Source organism: Physeter macrocephalus, chromosome 21 (assembly GCF_002837175.3).
Source record: "Physeter macrocephalus isolate SW-GA chromosome 21, ASM283717v5, whole genome shotgun sequence".
NCBI classification, from domain to species: Eukaryota; Metazoa; Chordata; class Mammalia; order Artiodactyla; family Physeteridae; genus Physeter; species Physeter macrocephalus.
The window spans coordinates 21,681,572-21,702,450 of NC_041234.1; the positions used below are offsets into that span (position 1 = coordinate 21,681,572).

General features: G+C 40.3%; 1 long non-coding RNA gene and 1 pseudogene across 1 annotated transcript in view; both read right to left on the bottom strand.

The window, feature by feature from the left end:
- LOC114484687 (uncharacterized) overlaps window positions 1-20,879 on the bottom strand; it is a 104,871-nt gene that overhangs the window by 14,262 nt on the left and 69,730 nt on the right. The gene's annotated exons all lie outside the window — the stretch shown is intronic.
- On the bottom strand, window positions 17,914-20,338 carry LOC114484686 (ferritin light chain-like; annotated as a pseudogene).

Below are 20,879 nucleotides of genomic sequence, written 5' to 3' on the forward strand. Positions count from 1 at the left end.
GTAACTGTCAGATTAGAATTCTGTACCCGCAGAAACTACATTTCAAGAATGAAAATGAAATAAAAAACTTTTTCAGAAAAACAAAAATTAAAACATCTGGATCAACAGATCCTCAGTAAAGTCAAGTCTAAAGGATTGTCATTCAAGTAAGAGAAAATAATCTCAGACATAAGATCTGAAATTCAAGAAGGAAAGACAATGGATAAAATCAAAATTGGGTATATAAAACAGTAAAACAAGTGAATATATAGAGAGTAATGTCTAATATTTAAAATGAAAAATAAGATAGAACTAAAGTACTGGACAGGGACTTCCCTGGTGGCACAGTGGTTAAGAATCTGCCTGTCAGAAGACCTAAATAGACATTTCTCCAAAGAAGATATACAGATTGCCAACAAACACATGAAAAGATGCTCAACATCACTAATCATTAGACAAATACAAATCAAAAGTACAATGAGGTATCACCTCACACTGGTCAGAATGGCCATCATCAAAAATCTACAAACAGTAAATGCTGGAGAGGGTGTGGAGAAAAGTGAACCCTCTTGCACTGCTGGTGGGAATGTAAATTGATACAGCCACTATGGAGGACAGTATAGAGGTTCTTTAAAAAACTAAAAATAGAACTACCATATGACCCAGCAATCCCACCGGGCATATACCCTGAGAAAACCATAATTCAAAAAGAGTCACGTACCACAATGTTCATTGCAGCTCTATTGACAATAGCCAGGACATGGAAGCAACCTAAGTGTCCATCGACAGATGAATGGATAAAGAAGATGTGGTACATATACACAATGGAGTATTACTCAGCCATAGGAAGAAATGAAATTGAGTTATTTGTAGTGAGGTGGATGGACCCACAGTCTGTCATATAGAGTGAAGTAAGTCAGAAAGAGAAAAACAAATACTGTATGCTAACACATATATATGGAATCTAAAAAAGAAAAATGGTTCTGATGAACCTAGGGGCAGGACAGGAATAAAGATGCAGATGTAGAGAATGGACTTGAGGACACGGGGAGGGGGAAGGGTAAGCTGTGATGAAGTGCGAGAGTAGCATTGACATATATACACTACCAAATGTAAAACAGATAGCTAGTGGGAAGCAGCCGCATAGCACAGGGAGATCAGCTGGGTGCTTTATGTCCACCTAGAGGGGCGAGATAGGGAGGGTGGGAGGGAGACGCAAGAGGAAGGAGATATGGAGACATATGTATACATATAGCTGATTCACTTTGTTATACAGTAGAAACTAACACAACACTGTAAAGCAATTATACTCCAATAAAGATGTTAAAAAAAAAAAAAAAAAGAATCCACCTGCCAATGCAGGGGACATGGGTTCGAGCCCTGGTCCAGGAAGATCCCACATGCCACGGAGCAACTAAGCTCATGTGCCACACCTACTGAGCCTGTGCTCTAGAGCCTGCGAGCCACAACTACTGAAGCCCACACACCTAGAGCCCGTGCTCCACAACAAGAGAAGCCACCGCAGTGAGAAGCCCGCACACTGCAATGAAGAGTAGCCCTCCCTCGCTGCAACTAGAGAAAGCCTGCACACAGCAATGAAGACCCAATGCAGCCAAAAATAAATAAATAAAATACTGGACAAACATGTAAGCATGAAGAGTGGCAATCAGAGATAATATTAGGGTCCTTGTGTTGTTCAGGAGGAGGGTATCATCAAGATAGTATAAACCTTCTAAATTTATATGTGCCTAATATATGTAAGAATATGAAACAAGGTGAAATAAAGAAATTCACTACATTGATGGGGAAATTTTAACACATCTTTCTCAGGAATTGACAAATTAAGCAGAAAAATCAGTAATGATATGGAAGATTTTAATGTGACCATCAGGAAGCTTGGTCCAGTGGACATTCATGGAACACTGCAGGCCCAAACTGGAGAAAGCACATTTTTTTCATGCACATAGAGAACACTTATAAAAACGTATTATATGGTAGACCATAAGATAAGCAGAGAAAGAGGGGATGCACCTCAACTCGTTTGATGAAGCTAGCACAACCTTAACTCCAAACACAAATCAAGGATAGTACAAGAAAGGAAAATTACAGGCTGTTTTCAGTGAAGAATATAGATATAGGAACTCCAAACACTATATTAACAGACTGAATTTAGTAAGGTTTAAAAAGATGACCATGTTTAGTTTACTCCATAAATGCAAGATTAATTTACTATTAGAAATTGATCAATGTAATTCACCACATTGACAATTTAAAGGTGAAAACCACATGGATACAGAAAATCGGTCTGAAAATAAAGTTAATACATACTCATGATCATAACAGTCAGCAAATTAGAAATAAAAGGGACCTTCTCTTACCTGATAAAAGACATCTATCAATATTGATAGCAATTATTGCACTTAATGGTGACAAAATGAAAGGATTACCATTAAGATCCGAAAAAAAAAAAAAAGACTAAGGGGCCTTCTATCACCACTTCTATTCAATTGTACTGGACATCCTAGCCAGTGCAACCAAACAAGAAAAAAATTTTAACGTATAAGTATTGAAAAAAGGAAAGCTGTCATTATAGGAGATGATGTGATTATGTAGAAAATCTGACAGAATTTATAATTTACAAGGGTTAAAAGTTTGGAAGGTTTCCTGAATTTTAAAAAAATGTATAAAAGTCTACTGCATTTCTACAAACAGTTGACAATTTGTTAGAAAATGTATCTCCTCTACTTCTTGAGTTTTGTTAGTAAATTTTTGGCTTATTGCCATATTTTACATTTGCAGTCTACATATATATATATATTTTTAACATGTTTATTCGAGTACAATTGCTTTACAATGGCGTTTTAGTTTCTGAGGGATATATTTAAGAGAAGTTAATGCCTGTTGCCCGTTCATTTGTCATAGACTCTCCATCTTTTGTTTGAGAAAATTCCGTATTTTAGTTTCATCAAGAATATTTTAAAGGAATATATTTCCTGAATTCTCGCATGTCTGAAAATATTTATCTGTTGGCTCTACACTTGAACAACATTTTAGATGGTTATAATCTTCTTAGGGCTCTTTTTTCCCTTAGAAGCTTATAGGCATTGTTGTATTTACTATCTTCTAGGGTTGAATATTACTGAGCAGAAGTCAAAAGTCAACCTTGTTTTTTTTTTTTTTCCCCTTGTGGGTGGTTTTATCTTTATGCTTTACTGCCCACAGGACACTTTGTTTTTGAAGTCTAGGAAATCTCCTGGGATATGATTTGTTCTTGCTCATTCTATCAGTCAGGGTCCAGTCATTAAAACAGACATCATGCTAGGTATTTCAACAGAGGGTATTTAATATAGGGAACCTTGCATGGGTATAAGAAGGCTGAAAGAACAAAAGGAGAACACTGAGGGAACCCAGAGGTTATACCTGTGGAAAACAGTGATCACTTCTAAGACTGGGAAAATAAAGGGAGGAGGTGATCCGAACCCAGAAGCTTGGAGGAGGGGACTCCAGTCCCCAAGAATGGGGCGCTGCCTGGCTGGTTGGCTGGTGTTGTTACTTCAGGAGCTTGAAGAGACCCTGCAGAGTTGAACCTCAGACCTCTGAAGAGTGTACACTTCTGGCTGCTGCTGTTATCTCAAAGGGGCAAGACCAGTCAGTAATGGAAATACCAAAAGAAGCTGGAGACAGGAACCAATAAAGTACCTTTGCTGGTTCTATGCTGATGGAGAGTATCATACAAAGAGAAGGAAGGATGCTCCCTCCTCCTGCCTTCCAATATTGGTAGAGCCTAACAAGAAACCATCTGGCAAATGAAAAATGTAATTTCCAGCGTCTCAGCCACAGCATCACCAAGTGGAATATAAAAGAAGGGTATATTTGGAGCTGAGAGATTAATAACTAGCATGCTCATTCAGTATCAAATTTTCCTGGGATATACCATGTCATTCCCATCTGTATATTCAAAGGTTTTTGAATTTCAGCAATGTTTTCTCAATTTATGTGCGTGAATTTTTTTTCCTGTTGCATTGTTTGGTCCTTAGGTTTTTTTCCTTATAGGCTACAGATTGGTGAAAAGAAACTACCTCATGCACATACGATATGGCTAAATTAATTCCAAGTTTTTAACCATGGCACATATAAATTTAGCAGCAGGAAAGTGACTACACAGTGCAGCATGGCTCTGCACAGCTTTCAGAGGTCACTATCACCACCACCACTACTAATCCCTTAATAGGGGAAGACAGCCGCCACTGTCACTGTATGCACGAGGCAGAGCCTTGCTTCATCTAAGAAGCTTAATTTCATGTTTGTAATTCAGGATGATACTCTGGGAAAACTGTAATAATGTCACAGAGGTAGCTTTACTTTCTTCATTCCCAGGCTCACTTTAGAACCCCAAATCCCTTCTCCTAGTATCTGAGAAAAGAAACACAAACAACAACAACAAAAATATACTGAAGATCATATAGTGACTACTTTTAAGATTCTTTCAGTTTTGATTCTATTTAGAGCCTTTGACTAATAAACTTGTCCCCAGATCTTTACCTTTAGAGTTATCTCGAGTGACTGGGCATATGAAGTTCAACTGAAGGATATTTTATCTGTGTGCTGGTGTAACCTTTAGTTAACACAGAAACCAAAACTTAGACGTGGAAATTGCATTTTGTTCTAGGGTAATTGCTCTCCTCCATAATGATGAGTGTGGTAGGTGGATTTGTGAGCGTTCACTGCTAGTCACGCATCCGCTATTCCTCACCCTGCTATAGTCATCTTTTGCAAATTACTCTCTCAAATGGCAAACTTCATCTGAAATTAGACACTTTACTAGAGACACTATATGAGTAAAAATTTGAAAGATTCGAAGTTTAAAGGGAATGAGATGGGGGCGGGGGATGACAACTACGTCAACCACAGGAAGGTGTAATGGGTTATTTACCTGACCAGTGCTGGCAAGGACAGCAAGAATACATATATTCTCTTGACCTCAGTCTCTTCTGGTGATACTTTAGATCTGTCTCCATCAATCTATATTTTAATTACTCCTGTTTTGTTGTCCCTTCCCCTTGCTTACATTTTTAGGTTTATCCTGTATGAAAAATAATTATACTCTACCTCTCACAAGCTGCCAAACTCACTGCAGTCAGACTTCTTGAAAAAATTCTCATAACCTGCTCATTGCTTATCCCTCTGAAGTGTGGATTCCAATTTTGCAGCCCCACTTAAACCACTCACCAAATGTCACAGATGAACTGCTAATTGTCAAAGCCACTGCTGTCTCCTTCTCCCTATTCCTCTCCATCTCTCCATTTTTTTCATGTTGTTCTCTTTGAGCCTCTCTCTTCTCCTGACTTTTATGACACTGAAGCCTCTTCATTCTACTTCTGCATGCTCCTTCTCTGTGCTCTACACTGATTTTCTTCCTCCCCTTGCTCCTAAATGCTTTCCAAGACTGCCACTGGTCGTTATTTTTTTCTCACTTTTGAACCTTGAGTTCATCAATGTCCATGGTTTCATCTGCCAAGCCTCCATCTCTTAATTCAATTACTTCCTCAAGCTCTATCCCTATGTTCACAGCTTCCTGATGGACATCACTCCCTGCATAATCCAACAACATCTCAAACTCAACAGGCCCCAAGATAAATTCATTATGTTCTCCCACAAATTATCTCCTTTCCTAAAGGCTGGATGCCTGTTCTTTGTTCCTCACTTTATCCAGTCAATTGCCAAATCTGTAAGCTCTCTGCCTTTGTAACATCTGCGTCTGTCCCGTTTCCATTCTCACTACCCTACTCCCAATCCTCACAATCACTCATATTGCTTTTGTAATAAGCTTCTAATTTCTCTCCCCCTATCTTTCCTTTCTTACTCTAAGCCCTCATATTCAGCAAAGTCAAATTAATTTCCTAAAGTAGAGCAATGATAGCTTCCTTGTTCAAAAACCTTTCATGGCTCCTCGGTTCCTTCGCAGTTAAGTGCAAATTTATCATCCCCACATTCAAGTTTCTTTGTGATCTATCCCCAACCCGTCTATGCTTGGCTTTTCCCCCCTACTCCCCCTCTATACCCTACAATAAAACTGAATTACTTGTTCCCTAAATCTGTTCCCATATTCCCTATCTCCATGCCTTTGTTCATACCACTACCCTCATCTCTGCTTGTTAAAATTTTGATCAATATTCAATATCATTTTGGATGCCTTCTCTCCTATCTTCTCTTGTAAAAATCTGGCTGAAACTTCTGCCAAGACCCCATCTGACACTTCAATTACAGCAATGATTACATTTTGCATCTAATTACAGTTTTCTGTGAACTTGTTTTATCCCCCTGCTCAGCCTGGAACCTCCTTTTTTAAATTGGGTAACATATTGGACAATATCAGTGCTCCACCCAGATCCCTTTTTGCCATTTTCCTATTCTGTGGCCTCCCTCCACCAATGTCAGTGTTCTTTGAATTGCCAGGCCAGCACCTGTGGCAGCTCTTCTTCAGCGAGCTGCCCTCAGGCTACTGCAGCTGCTTTGCCAGTAGAGGGTCAGAGGGCTAGTGCTGGGAGTTTTCATCCCCCCACACTACCTTGGGGTGGGTGGTTGTTGACCAGTTGTTGATATCGAGCTTGGGAGTATGAAAGCACAACTGTCTGACCTCAAGATGATACAACTCGGAGGGCTAACTCACACTTAGAGTTCCTCTGCAGGATCAGGCTGAAGTTAACCCTTGCAGGATTTTTGCTGAGGTATCACCCTGGCTTGACTTCCTCTTCTGCCCTGCTCCCTAACCCATCGGCCTGTCTCTCAGGGTGCTGCTAGGAAACCCTGGCTAAGACAAGGAACATTTCTGAGTACCTACCGCATGCCAGGCACCATGCTAAACGTGTACATAGGTAATTTCATTTAAATTTAACCCTCACAACCACTCTGAGAGCTAAGTACTGTTATTATTCTGAATTAACAGATGGGGAAACTGAAGCTTAGAGAGGTTAAGTAACTTTTTCAAGGCCATACACCATGAGGTTGCAATGCCAGGAATCCAAACAAGGCTTCAGAGGCAGTTCAGTCAACCACTTTGCTATGCTGCTTCCAAAATTGCTAAATGGAAGCAACTACATCTAAGATGCCCCTCACCCCATGATCACTGTTTCTTAGTATTCACACCCGAATGTAATCCTCTCTCCTTGAGTGTGAACTGGACCTAGTGACTTGCCTCTAACAAACAGAATATGGTGATGAGATGATATTTCCATGATAGTTCCAAGACTGTGAATTCCTTCTTGTTAGCAGACCCTCTTGCTGGCTTTGATGAAGCAAGCTGCCATGCTGGGGAGGCCGATGTGACAAGAAATTCCTGGTGGCCTCCAGTCAAGAGCCAGCAAACAATTGAGGCCCTCAGTCCAAACACTTGCAAGAAACTGAATCCTGCCAACAACCACCTGAGTGAGCTTGGAAGTGAATCCTTCCCCAGTGAGACTACAGCCACAGTCCACATCTTGACTGCAGCCTATGAGAGTTCCTGAGCCAGAGGGCTCAGTTAACCTGTGCCTGAATTCCTGACTCACAGAAACTGGGAGATAATAAATGTGTGGTATTTTAAAAAAAACCTAAACCCAACCTAACCCAAACCAAAACAACAACAAAAAACAATTGCTACCTGGAAAGCAGAGGCAGCCTTGTTATTCTGTGTAACACTTAACTACTTCTGGCTCAGTGACTTACCAATAAAAATTCTAACCAATAATCTATCACCTCTGGTGCTTTTACAGTCCAATAAACTTAGCTAGGATGGTGGCAATAAACCGCTAGAAAAGCATTAACTTTCCAGTGTGATTGGTACTTGGTGCCCTTAGAACCAAGTAAACAACGAATAAATTAGGAGTGAGGATTGGGTAAAGAATTTTTTTAATGCATCCAAAATAAGCTTTTGGCTTTCTGCTTGTTTCAATCAATTAATCAATCAATAAGGGACAATGCAAATTGGGTACCAGCTGGCTTACTGCGCAGCGATAAGTAAAGTTATGTTTGGTGACTCCCAGTCAACCTCATGTTTTCCAATGTGTGCCTCTCCCTGCCCCTGCATCCCCACCCACATATAGCACAGTTGTCATGTAAATGGACATCAGCCAAGCATGCCTTCTCCAGCTCTCTATGCCTCTTGTTGCCATGGGACGACAGATTAAAACTCAGAGAAGACAGAAGTAAAACTGAAAAACATGCAGCCCTTCAACTCCCACAGCAAGAAAAGTATTAATGGAATGAATGACATTGAGCCACAGTCAGCCACTATAATGGTAGGAGTAGAAAAAGTGCAGAAGATAAAAGCAATTGCGTAATGAACCATGGGGAAAAGTGCACACCTTCTCCACCCTTTTCAAACAGCAGTTGGCAACAACTGTCCTGATTTGTCTGAGATTGTTCTTGTTCCAGCACTGAAAGTCCTGCATCCAGGGAAACAGCTCGGTCCCTGGCAAACCAGAATGGTTGGTCACCCTAGCAACAACCATTAATTCCCAAAGGCCTCTTGCTCCCACTGATGTTTGCTTTTTAATTGCAGGGGTCAATAAAAAGCTACTTTCTTAAACTTTTCTTTTTGAAAGCTATAAACATCCTATTGGCAGAGTTTATTTTTCAAGGTAGTGCCATAAATGCTATTTCTTCCACTAAAAAGTGAGTAAGACATTAGAAAGACTTTACTAATCTTACTCGGATGATATATTTAAGCTGAAAGGTAGGGGATGAAATAGGGGAGCAAGTTTGGAAGACACTTGCTATCAAAAGCTATCAAAAATATGGACTAAAAGTACATCTAAATTCATCAGTATGTTATTGATTGGGGTAATCGTTTGGCTGAATATAAAGGTACAAGTTAATTACGTTGGTAGTTACTTTTCACCCCTAGAGACCTGGGCCTTACAATTTGCAAATTTTATAGCTAGAAGATACCTTGGAGGTAATCTAATCCAAGCTCCTACTGTTTACATAGCATTCAAGGAAGCTTGAGCTTGTGTTTTACTGCCTGTTACAGACCACTGGTTTGGGGAGATCTTAATAAGTGTTATACGATAAAAGGGTTCCTTGGTAACATAAGTTTTGGAAATATCAAGGTAAGTAATATCAAAAAAGTTTCTTGACTGCAGGAATTTTCTAGGGATTTTATATGCTCACAGTGACTCCCACTCAAAAATGTACATTCAAGTCACCTGGGGGAACTTTAAAAAACTACAGATGACTGGGCCCCACCCAGATCTACGGAATAGGAGAAAAAAAATATCACTCTCTGGATAGTTCTGATATTCACCTGATTAAGAATCACTGGCTAATGTGCACTGTGAATCTATAAGAGTAAGAAAATATCTGAAATATATTCCAGCCTTACTTGATCATATAAATGTTTTTTCTTCCCTCTCTCCCTCCCTCCTCCTCTTCATCCCTTCCTTCCTTCTTTACTCCTCCTTCCTTCCTTACCTTTCCTTCCTTTCCTTCCCTTTCTTTCCTTTTTGTTTCCTTTCCTTTCCTTTTGGTTTTGGGAAGTACTGATTTCTATTTTTCAGGTTTTGTTTGTCTGGTCAACCACTATAAGGAGGGAAAATAGAAAATTATAATGATATCTGTAAATAGAATTTGATTTATTTAAAAACAGATTACTTACACTTTTTTATCTAACTATTTGACGTGAAAATCGTCATCTTGTTTCATCTATACCTTCAACCACTTCTCCCCTCTCCCCACCGCTGGAGTTTTTTGAAGCAAAACCCAGACAATCATATTATTTTATTCATAAATATTTCAAAATGTATTGCTAAAAGGTAAGGATTCTTTTGCAATACCATTATCACATCCAAAAATTAACAATAATTCTTCAATACGATTAAATATTCAGTTAGTATGTGAACTAAGTAATTAACCTAAGGTGAATTGACATCTTAGTGATATACATTTTCCTAACCAGAATATGGTACGTCTTTTTATTTGTTCCTGTGTATTTTTGTGTATTTCAGAAGTGTGTTATAGTTTTTCTCATATAGGTTTTGGAGTTTTTAAAAATAAGTTTCCAACTAGGTATTATATTTTATTTATTTTCGTTTATTATTTGCTGTTTTAAATGGGGTCTTCTCTTCCATTATATTTTCTAACTTGTTATTGCTTCTATATATAAAGTGTATTAATTTTAATCAACTTTATGACGGTATAATTTACATGCAACAACATGCACAGATTTTACGTGTACAGTTCAATGAGTTTTAATAAAAGTATATACCCACTTAACCACCATCCCCATTATTGATTTTTATATTTATATACTGATTTTATAAATAAATAAATGGAATTTAGTAAATTCCATTTTTAATACATACTTTCACAATTCTTATTAGCTCTTGGCTAGTCACTTGAAAAGGCATCACATTCCAATTTCTTGTTTTGGTCTTAGTTCTCACTCTATCTGACCATGCCAAAAAGATTTTCCAGTCAATGCTGTTATAGGAATAGATTCAATGTCAAAGTCTGACTGCTCCTAGAGATTTAAATTGTTGTTACAGGCATAAAGAAACATGATCCTCTTTGCAACAGGTGTCATGCTAAATACAAGTTTACTGATGCAAGCCGCTAATAATAATTGGAATGTGAGCTGACTCAAGAATAGACATCCGGCTCATTAATATTTGCTTCAGAGAAATAGGGTCAAATGTTCTTCTTGAGTCTCAGCCGGTCCGTGACCTTGATGTTTAGATGAATAAATTTAAAGCTGATTCCAGTACTAAGGTTGTCATTACTCAGAGAATTCCCAACGACCACTGTCTGGAAAAATGTGTTTACCAAGCCCCAGCTGTTATACTTATGAATATTTAGGAAGCTACAGTGACTGGCAATGGTCTCAGTGCCCCCAAAATGTGACGATTTTATCTGAAAGTTGAAAGGCAGCCAAATCACTCGCCTAGCGGATACCAGAATAAAAGCAGCTTTGCATGGGAGTGGGAGCTTTTCAGGCTGAGTCTCCCCAGGACCATCAACACTGTGAAGATAGACTGTTACCTACCTAGGGGCAAAGTCATGAGCAATGTATGGCACAAGGTTGCAGGGGCAGAAGGGTGAGGCACACTGTTTGGAGGATAAAGGGAGGACAGAATGGGTTCTTCCAGAAGTTCCTAGAGTCAATAGAGACTGTAACACATAATTTATTACTTCATCTTTGTCTTAGTTTGGGGTTTTGAAAAAGTGGACCCTCAGCAAGGATTTGGGCACAAGTAGTTTATTGGGCGAGGAGGTATGATCTCCAGAAACATGCTGAAGGAGGGAGGGAAGGAAGGAAGGAAGGAAGGAAAACCGATAAAATGTGTATAAATGAGTGTTAACAGCTGTGGGAAACCCAGGGCTCCATCTCACTGGGCACTTTCTGAGACATTGTGTAAAACATGTCTCAGAATTGTCCTACTGAGAGCTGAGGACACTGAGATATTTATACACTAATTCCCACCCCTTATCAGTTCAAGGTCACTATGAGGAAAGGGCGAAAGTTAACACGGCACTTCCGAAATCTCCCACATGCAGATCAAGCAAGCTCCTCTGCCCAGAGAGTGCCCTCTGGCAAAGAGTTGTATGGGAACTATTTACAAGCAATTTCCAGGGTAGAGGAAGAGGATGCGGGTGCTATAATTCTATATTGCTTGTGTTACTCTCTGGTTGTTTTTTTATGTGTGAGTTTCATTTCACCAACAGGAATGTAAACTTGTTGAATGCATGGGCCACAGCTTATAGTATTTGTATTGCTTCCCCCATAAATTCTGGCGATCTCCTTGCTACTGGGAGATTAAATCCACTAAGCCCACCATGACCTGGGCCTTCCCCAGACTCCCTCTCCAGACTTCTCTTTGCGGTCCACTCTCTCATTCCAAGCGTTCCAGTCACTCGAGTTACCTCATATGCCTCCTCTGTCTAGAATACCTCTTCTTCCCCTGTCCAATTGGTCAACACTGATCGCCTTTGGAGATCAGCTAAATAACTTTTCTTTCATAAAAGTGTTTCATGTTCCACCCAAGTAGAGTAATCCCGCCCTTTTTGCAAACCACTACCTGGCTCTTACTTCCACCATACAATGTACATACTGTACTGAAGTTTACGTTTTTCTGTGTTAGTCTTGCCTACCAGAGTGTGAGCTCATTGAGAAAGTAAACTATGTCTTAAATATTTATTCATCTGCAGCACTTAGCTCAGTGCCTGGTATAGAGTAAATGCTTAATAAATATTTTTGAATGAACAAATGAACATGACCAATAAATACTTCCTGATTAGATGAAACAAGAAGCTGAACATACCTGCTTTGGGCACTTCTAATACAACTATCAAGTATTTGTAGATTGAATGGAGAATATTCCCCAGAACAGCATGTCCTCGCCCTTCAGTCAAAGACAACCAAGAACACACCCATAGTTTAAAAAGTTGGTATTTTACTCATTGCAGACAAAGAACACACATCATAAGGGACTGTGGGGTGTCTCAGTAAGAGTATGGAGAAAGAAACTATTATAGGATTTGGACTTTGGATAGATGATTTGGGGGAGAGACCAAGCAAGCAGAGATCTGCTCTAGATTAGATGCTGCCAGAAAGTGGGGGCAATCCTATGATTGGGTATTTTGTAAGAGGCACAGTGACTTTGATTTTGTCTGTGCTTAGACAATATTATGAAGTAACCTGTTTTGTTTCATTTTATTATGGTCTCAGAGTAATTTTATCTGAGTTTGGTATTCTGTGAGATATAAGATATATTTGTTTATGTCCAACAGAACAAAATGGCCTCGCTGTGAATGTCTGACCAGCTTGTAATAATACCGAGGTCTAGTTGTGAACATCAGGTACGTTTTGAACATCAGGAAATGCATTTTTTGAGATGATGAGCAAAGAGAAAGGCCCAAAAGAAAGGTTATAGTATATATATGTGCTGATAGCGTTCACAAGTGTGGAATGAGAGTTGAAAAGAAGGGGAATAAAAGTGAAAATCCTGCCCTATAACCTTTTCAGGTTGACAGGAGTTTTAAATTCTGAAGCGCTGCATAGTATTAAAGGCATATAATGGCTGAAAGAATTTTTTCCACCAGAAAAGCAAGTAGCACAGATTCTTCTTTGAAGATATAAAACCATAAGGTCTGGAAAATTAGAATACTTAATCCAGCAGTAATATCACTTGCATAGTGATAAAGTAATAGGATTTCCTTTTCCTTGCCTCCCTGTTCTGGCTACTCTTTTTTTTTTTTTTTTTTTTTGAAGATGTTGTTGGTAGGAGTTTATTAATTAATTAATTAATTTTTGCTGTGTTGGGTCTTCGTTTCTGTGCGAGGGCTTTCTCCACTTGCGGCAAGCGGGGGCCGCTCTTCATCGCGGTGCGCGGGCCTCTCACTATCACGGCCTCTCTTGTTGCAGAGCACAGGCTCCAGACGCGCAGGCTCCGTAGTTGTGGCTCACGGGCCTAGCTGCTCCGTGGCATGTGGGATCCTCCCAGACCAGGGCTCGAACCTGTGTCCCCTGCATTAGCAGGCAGATTCTCAACCACTGCACCACCAGGGAAGCCCCAGCTACTCTCTTTTTGAAAAAAAAAATTGTTGATATCCTTTATGGGGGTGAGGGTTAGATAAGAAATCTGAAAGTATATAATTTATGCTCAGGAAGAAAAAAAGAACTTGGAATTTTCTGGTAGTTAAATTGGTTATGAAGTCCTGTGACTAGAAAGCTAGGTCCACAGGGCCATTTGAAAGCCATTACAATATTCATTCAATAAATTATTTTTGAGCACTTAGTATAACTTAGGTACTATGCTAAATGTAGTAATTACAGGTCTAAATTATCTGGATTGACTTTTAGGGAAAACTTTTTATTTAGATATAAATTCAAACTTACAGGAAAGTTGCGGCAATAGTTTACCCTCCTTACAGATTCACCAATTGTTTTTCCTAACCATTTTTGAATAAGTTAGAGAAATTGTGCTCAGCTATACCCCTAAATACTTTGGTGTATGTTTTCTGAAAGCAAGGACATTCCCCTACCGAACTATCATGAAATTATCCAAATCAGGAAATTTAACAGTGATACAATACCATTATCTAATCCATGGTCCATATTAAAATTTTATAAATTGTCTCAATGTCCCTTATAGATTTTTACCCCTACACAGGTCCCATCCGAGATCATGAATTTAGCTGTCATGCTTTTTAGTCTTCTTTAACCTGGGACAATTCCTTAGTCTTTCTCTGCTTTTCTTTCTTTTTTTATTAAAGCATAGTTGATTTATAATGTTGTGTTAGTTTCAAGTGTACATCAAAGTGGTTCAGTTATATATATATATATATATATATATATATATATTTTCCAAATCTTTTCCATTATAGATTATTACAAGGTTATTACAAGATGTTGAACATAGTTCCCTGTGCTATACAGTAGGTCCTTGTTGTTTCTTATTATCTGTTTTATATACAGTAGTGTGTATCTGTTAATCCCAAACTCCTAATTTCTTGACCTTCACGCTTTTGAGAATTATAGGCTAGATATTTTGTAGCATGCCATTCAATTTGGCTCTGATGTTTTCTCATTATTAGATTCAGGGTGTGAATTTTTAGCAGGGATATGTACTTGATTTTAAATCCCAGAATAGCTGCCTCTACCCACATCTCCCACACTTTGACCTGATACCTCGTGCAGGAGAGGGCCCTTTGAGGTCTCCTGATGAAATCCAGACTTTTCTCTGCTTCCTCTTATGATCCCTAATTTAGCCATCAGAACTGATAAAATCCTGAAGAGTATATATGCTTCTTGGGGACTTTATACTCAGTTGAAAACTTATATTAATTCAAAACTGTTTCCTAATGTGTGCCTCCTCCCACTCCCATGAATTAGTGCCTGCTTCATTATTATTATGAAGAATAAATTATTCATCAAGGTGAATAAATGGCTTATGGGGATAAATAACATGACATAAATGTAGTAAAAATGTGGTCTTTTTCTAAATAAGTAGCATTTTTAACCTAACCCTCTAAGACTGTATATCTCTTTGGAGAGAGTCAACCACATAGTACTCCAAAAGTAAGAGCTTTAAACAGGCCCGACGGTAAGGAAGTTCAAGGCCTCAGTGACTCCTGGAGTTTTGACTGTGCCTATTCAGTCCCTGCTCCCTCAAGCTAACATATCCAAGGCTACCACGAAGTGTAAGGAGGAGGATGTGTGGGTGAAAAGAGTGGGCAGAGAAGACTCCCAAGAATTGGAAACTATGCAAAGAGTAGCAGCCGGCAGCAGCTAATTAGTTTCTGAAATGACCCCTTTGTGTGGCTTGTCCTTCCTGAGAGAGAGGTTAAGATGCTGTCATGCCTGCTTTTAGCAGGATGGTAATTAAAACATTTAATCCCAGGTCCTAAATAAGGTGGCTCCACTTATTTGGCTAAAGAGAGAGTGGTCCTTCTTCATTTTTTTTCCCCTCCTGCATACTGAATGTCACATCCAAGAAATGAGCAAATTCCTACATTTCACTTCTACACATAGGGCCTGTTTAGAGGAAGGAATGATCATTAAGGAGGATTCTACAATCTAAAGGTATCTATTTTCCTGAAACTGAGAAGCAAGCTTATTTTGAGATGTTACTATCATAGCTCTTTACTAAGCTCTACTGGGATATAAAATCAACTGATAAAAAAAGCTAACAATTATTGTGCATTTAGCATGTGCTGGGCCATGACTTAGGTATCTTACACAGCTCATCCCTTTTAATCCTCCCTAAAAGCTAGGAGTTGGATAGTATTGCCTTTATTATGATCATGTCCACTTTTTCAGAGGAGGAAGCTGGGACCAAGAAAGGTGAAGAGACCAGACCAAATGAGTTAGAGGCAGGATCTGAACACAAGGAGTCTGGCCCAGAGCCCATTGCTCAACCACTATGCTTTCTGCCTTTCAGACTCCAACTAAGAGAAGGAGATGAATCCATGTCAGATGACTGGTTTGGGTTGGTCAGGGAAGATTTCACAGAAGAAGGCAGATTGGAACTAGGCTGAAAAGTAGACTGAGTTTGATTTGGTGAAGAGTATGAAGGGCTTTCCAGGTGAAGGGAAGAACCCCATGAAAATTGCTGGTACTGGGACAGCAAACTGAGCACTTTGGCTATGGCAGAGAGCTGCTGCAGTTTTTGCAGGATTCCTAGGCCTCGCACTTCTATAAAAGAGAGGAAACTTCCACTCTGGTCCCTAACAGGGGGTTACTGGAGTGAATGTGGAGAACTGTGAGAGCCTGATGGGTTTTTTTTTTGGTGCACACTAGCCACAGTACAGGGTCACTGTAATAACAAAGCAATGGGGCCTGCCATGCCCTCCCCACTTCCCTTGGGCCACCAGCATTGTTCTAGATTCCAGTCTCCATGGGGTTAGCAGAAAAGGCTAGCCAGTCCAGCCGGGCTTCTGCTCTGTTTCAACTTCTGTTCCTGAAACTGGGTGGTTGAGTTTAATTCAGAATGTGGCAATAGGAAGCCCTAACACATTCTCCAATTTGGTTTTACCACCAATAAAGCTATCTTGATTTCCATCGGGTTTCCTGTGTCCATTCTAATTGATTTGAACTTGGATGAAAGGAAAGCAATGGGTATTCCCCAAACTTCCAACAATAGGGAAGTAGTGGAAAATTCGATTTAAAAAGCAGATTAGACATGGCAGACCAAGGAGAGCCTTCAAGGCTGGTATAAGGAATTCAGTCATAGCCTAAAGGAATCAGTTATTATAATTCTGTGTGAGTGCACTAACACACACACACACTCACATATATGTACAGTGGTTAGCAACGGAGAAAATCACTGTGGTATTTGTTTCCAAATTAATCTCTAGAAGTTTAATGTCATCAAATCCCCATTTTCTACAAATATATTTGCCAAGAAACTCAGTCATTTTTAAAAGCTAAACTAATATTTTATCCATGTCTTTGAATCGTTTATCGTCTGCCCAGCCAGTTGCTGTTTTTCAGTATTTGATTGCCAAAGAATATTTTAGCCTATTTGGGAGACTTTAATAAAGCTTTCTCCTACAGCCCCATTCTTGATATTAAAAGACACCCGTAAGTAAATATGAGTAACATTACTCATAAGTAAACATGGTCTGATAAATATGTCATTGTTTGGAAACAAATGTTTGTATCCTTCTTCCCCAATAAACTACCAAATATAGTCTTTCAATTAGTCTCATAGTTATTAGGTGGTTTTTTTTCTCATTCAGATTTATGTGTCTATATGAGTGCTAATTTGAAAATAATTTTGGTTTTAAGTTTTAATCCAAAGCTGAAAATTGTTTACTGCTTCCTTATATCTCTTACTGCCAACTATCAGCAAATGGGCAAAACTCTTTTCTGTAGGAGTAATTTTTCCAGTATATTCTTTTTTATTATCAAAGGACTTTGCATGAAAACAGGAAGATAAGGTTTTCTCCTTAACTGAGCAAAACAGGTGTCGCAATCTCTGTAAAATATTCTTCTATGCCTCTGACCCTGGTAAGATAAAAGAAATGATAGTATGCCTTTGGTCTTCCTGCTCTGGGAAGGAAAGTTGCTGTAGGAAAAGAATTGATTTTTTTCCACTTCTGTGGTTTGAGAACAAGTTATAACTCCAGCTTTTCCAAGTGCAAGGAAAATAATGCACAATTATTAGATTGCTATTTGTGAGACACAAATACACGGATTTAGCAGGAAAACAACTCACCAGAAAAATGAAACACATTTTTTTTAAAAGAGTGCTATATTTTACTGCTGCTTCTCCTTCTCTTGGCTCTGGAATGTAACCTCCATCTGACCTACCTCCATTCTAATCATTTTGGCTCTCTTAGTGCTTCCTTAAAGTTATCTTCTCTTTCCTCTAAAATGAATACAGAGGAATTTTAAAATCTGCATTTTAAAAGTTTATTTATCTGTTTATACACAACCTTGTTCCAGAAGGGGTTTAAGGTGGCTTGAAAGAATCCGTAAAATACACTAAGCACTTAGAAGAACCAGGAACGAAGCATATGCAAAATGCATAAGTAAGATCGTATAACAATCTTATTCGTTTACTCTGGGTGGACCACAAATCTGGCTCTAAGCTTTTCTTTTTAAAAAATTTTTATTTATTTATTTATTTATTATTTTTGGCTGTGTTGGGTCTTCGTTTCTGTGCGAGGGCTTTCTCTAGTTGCGGCGAGTGGGGACCACTCTTTATCGCGGTGCGCGGGCCTCTCACTGTCGCGGCCTCTCTTGTTGCGGAGCACAGGCTCCAGACGCGCAGGCTCAGTAATTGTGGCTCACGGGCCCAGTTGCTCCGCGGCATGTGGGATCCTCCTAGACCAGGGCTCGAACCCGTGTCCACTGCACTGGCAGGCAGATTCTCAACCACTGTGCCACCAGGGAAGCCCGGCTCTAAGCTTTTTAGCAGGCAGTCAAATGAGGAAACTTAATTAGTTACATCATTTACAGTGCCCATAAAACAAAAACAAACCAATGACCTAAGCGAAGCACCGTTATTCCTAATATTAAGACCAGAAAGAAATTGCTCTTGAGAGGCTTCATAAAGAGGTCAGTGTATGATGTTAATAAAGTGTTCTCAGTAGCAACCTAACGGGAGACACAAAGATGAATTTCACTGGGCTCTCTCTTCAATACAGGCAGACGGCATCACGCCAACGTGAAAATCAGGAAAAGCAAGTTTATCACGAGTTTGGGGGGTTGAGGGGGGAACACAATGTGATACGATCAAGGTAATCAGCTCTCTGCTCTGCTCGGAGAAACCAAAGATACATTTTAGAACAACAGAGTTGAATCCAGTACCCAGAATGACTCCAGAGAAGTCATGAAACCCCTAAAATTCTACGCAACATTTTCTGAACAGGTGTGTTTCTTCTGCTTGACAGAGAAAACATAACTTACCAGATACTCAACGTAACCAGGTGATACGCAAAAGTTAGGAACCGTTTATTTATAAACAATCTAGAGAATTAAACAGACTACAAATCTTTCATGCTATTCAGATACTTTTTTTTTTCTCACAACCTAGCTTTTTTTTTCCCCTCTGCAAAAAGAGCCTTTTTTGTTTCTATCTGGTGCCTCGGCTCGGGTGAAGGTTCCAGGGTGGTTAAAGCGTTGCCTCCTGGTGGAAGAAGAGGCTGGGGCGGAGATCTCGCCGAGGAAGGCAGAGGGGTCCAGCCGAGGCCACCGCGGGGCTCCTAGTCGCGCTGGCAGGAGAGCCTTTCGAAGAGATACTTGCCCTGCCCAGCCAGGGACCCAGCCTGGGGCCCGGCCAGCTTGCGCAGGTTGGTCAGGTGGTTGCCCATCTTCTTGAGGATCTTCATCTCCATCTCCAGGAAGTGGCTCTCCAGGAACTTGCAGAGCTGGGCGTCCGCGCTCGCAGAACCCAGGGCATGCAGATCCAAGAGGGCCTGGTTCAGGCTCTTCTCCAGGGCCATGGCAGCCTCCACGGCGTCCACGCTGGTGCTCCAGCCCGTCCTGGACCGGGGCGCGGCTGCCCCACTGCTTCTGCATCTTCAAGAGGAGCTGGGAGCCCTTGCGCTTCTCCTCAGCCAGCTCCCGGAAGAAGCGGCCCATGCCCTTCAGAGCCACCTTGTCACCTTCGAAGTAATAGCTCAGGGGGAGGCCCTAGGTGGACGAGGCCTGCAAGTGCAGGGTGATCAGGCGGCTGACGGCAGCCTCCACCTCGGCGGAGGAACTCTGCTGGATCTGGGCACTCATGGTTAGTCAGCAGTGAAGAGGACTTCTCCACAAAGTGTCCGTTAGGCTGGTCCCGGAAGTGGAGGATAAGCCTGAGGATTCTGCCGGAAGTTGTGACTAAAGGGGCAGGGCTAGAGGGTGGTGAGAGGCATGAGGAGGGGGAGGGAGAGGGGGAGGCAAGGCAGGGGTGGGCGCACCCCGTTTGTTCCATCCAAATGCTGGTGAAGCGAGACCTGGGGGGCTGCTGGGCACACTGTCTCAGTCTAGCTTTTGGTAAGAGTTTAATTCTTTCTTTCCTAATTATTGGAAGGGAGTCTTTATCATTTTGCCCCATTTCTTACCATAATTCCAAGATGAGATAAGAATGTCCAAGGTAAGAAAGCCAGAAGTATTGATAGTGAACCTCCTCCAATCTTCAGTTGTGACTTAACATCCCGTTGTTTCTTATTTTAGAGCCTGTATGAATAGATTTTTCCCCTGCTCCTGAGCCCTTATGGAGAGGGTGACGATTGGTTCCACTTTGCCCAGAGCAGTCTTGTCCTGGTGCAATTATTTTTTTTTTTTTTTTTTTTTTTTTTTTTTTCAACATCTTTATTGGAGTATAACTGTTTTACAATAGTGTGTTAGTTTCTCCTTTACAACAAAGTGAATCAGTTATACATATACATATGTTCCCATATCTCTTCCCTCTTGCGTCTCCCACCCTCCCTATCCCACCCCTCTCATGGTCACAAAGCACAGAGGTGATCTCCCTGTGCTATGCGGCAGCTTCCCACTAGCTATCTAATTTACATTTGGTAGTGCATATATGTCCCTGCCACTCTCTCACTTCGTCACAGCTTACCCTTCCCCCTCCCCACGTCCTCAAGTCCATGCTCTAGTAGGTCTGTGTTTTATTCCCATCCTACCACTAATCTCTTCATGACATTTTTTTTCTTAGATTACATATATATGTGTTAGCATACGGTATTTGTTTTCCTCCTTCTGACTTACTTCACTGTGTATGACAGACTCCAGATCTATCCACCTCATTACAAATAACTCAGTTTCATTTCTTTTTATGGCTGAGTAATATTCCATTGTATATATGTGCCACATCTTCTTTATCCATTCATCTGTTGATGGACAGTTAGGTTGCTTCCATGTCCTGGCTATTGTAAATAGAGCTGCAATGAACATTGGGGTGCATGTGTCTTTTTGAATTATGGTT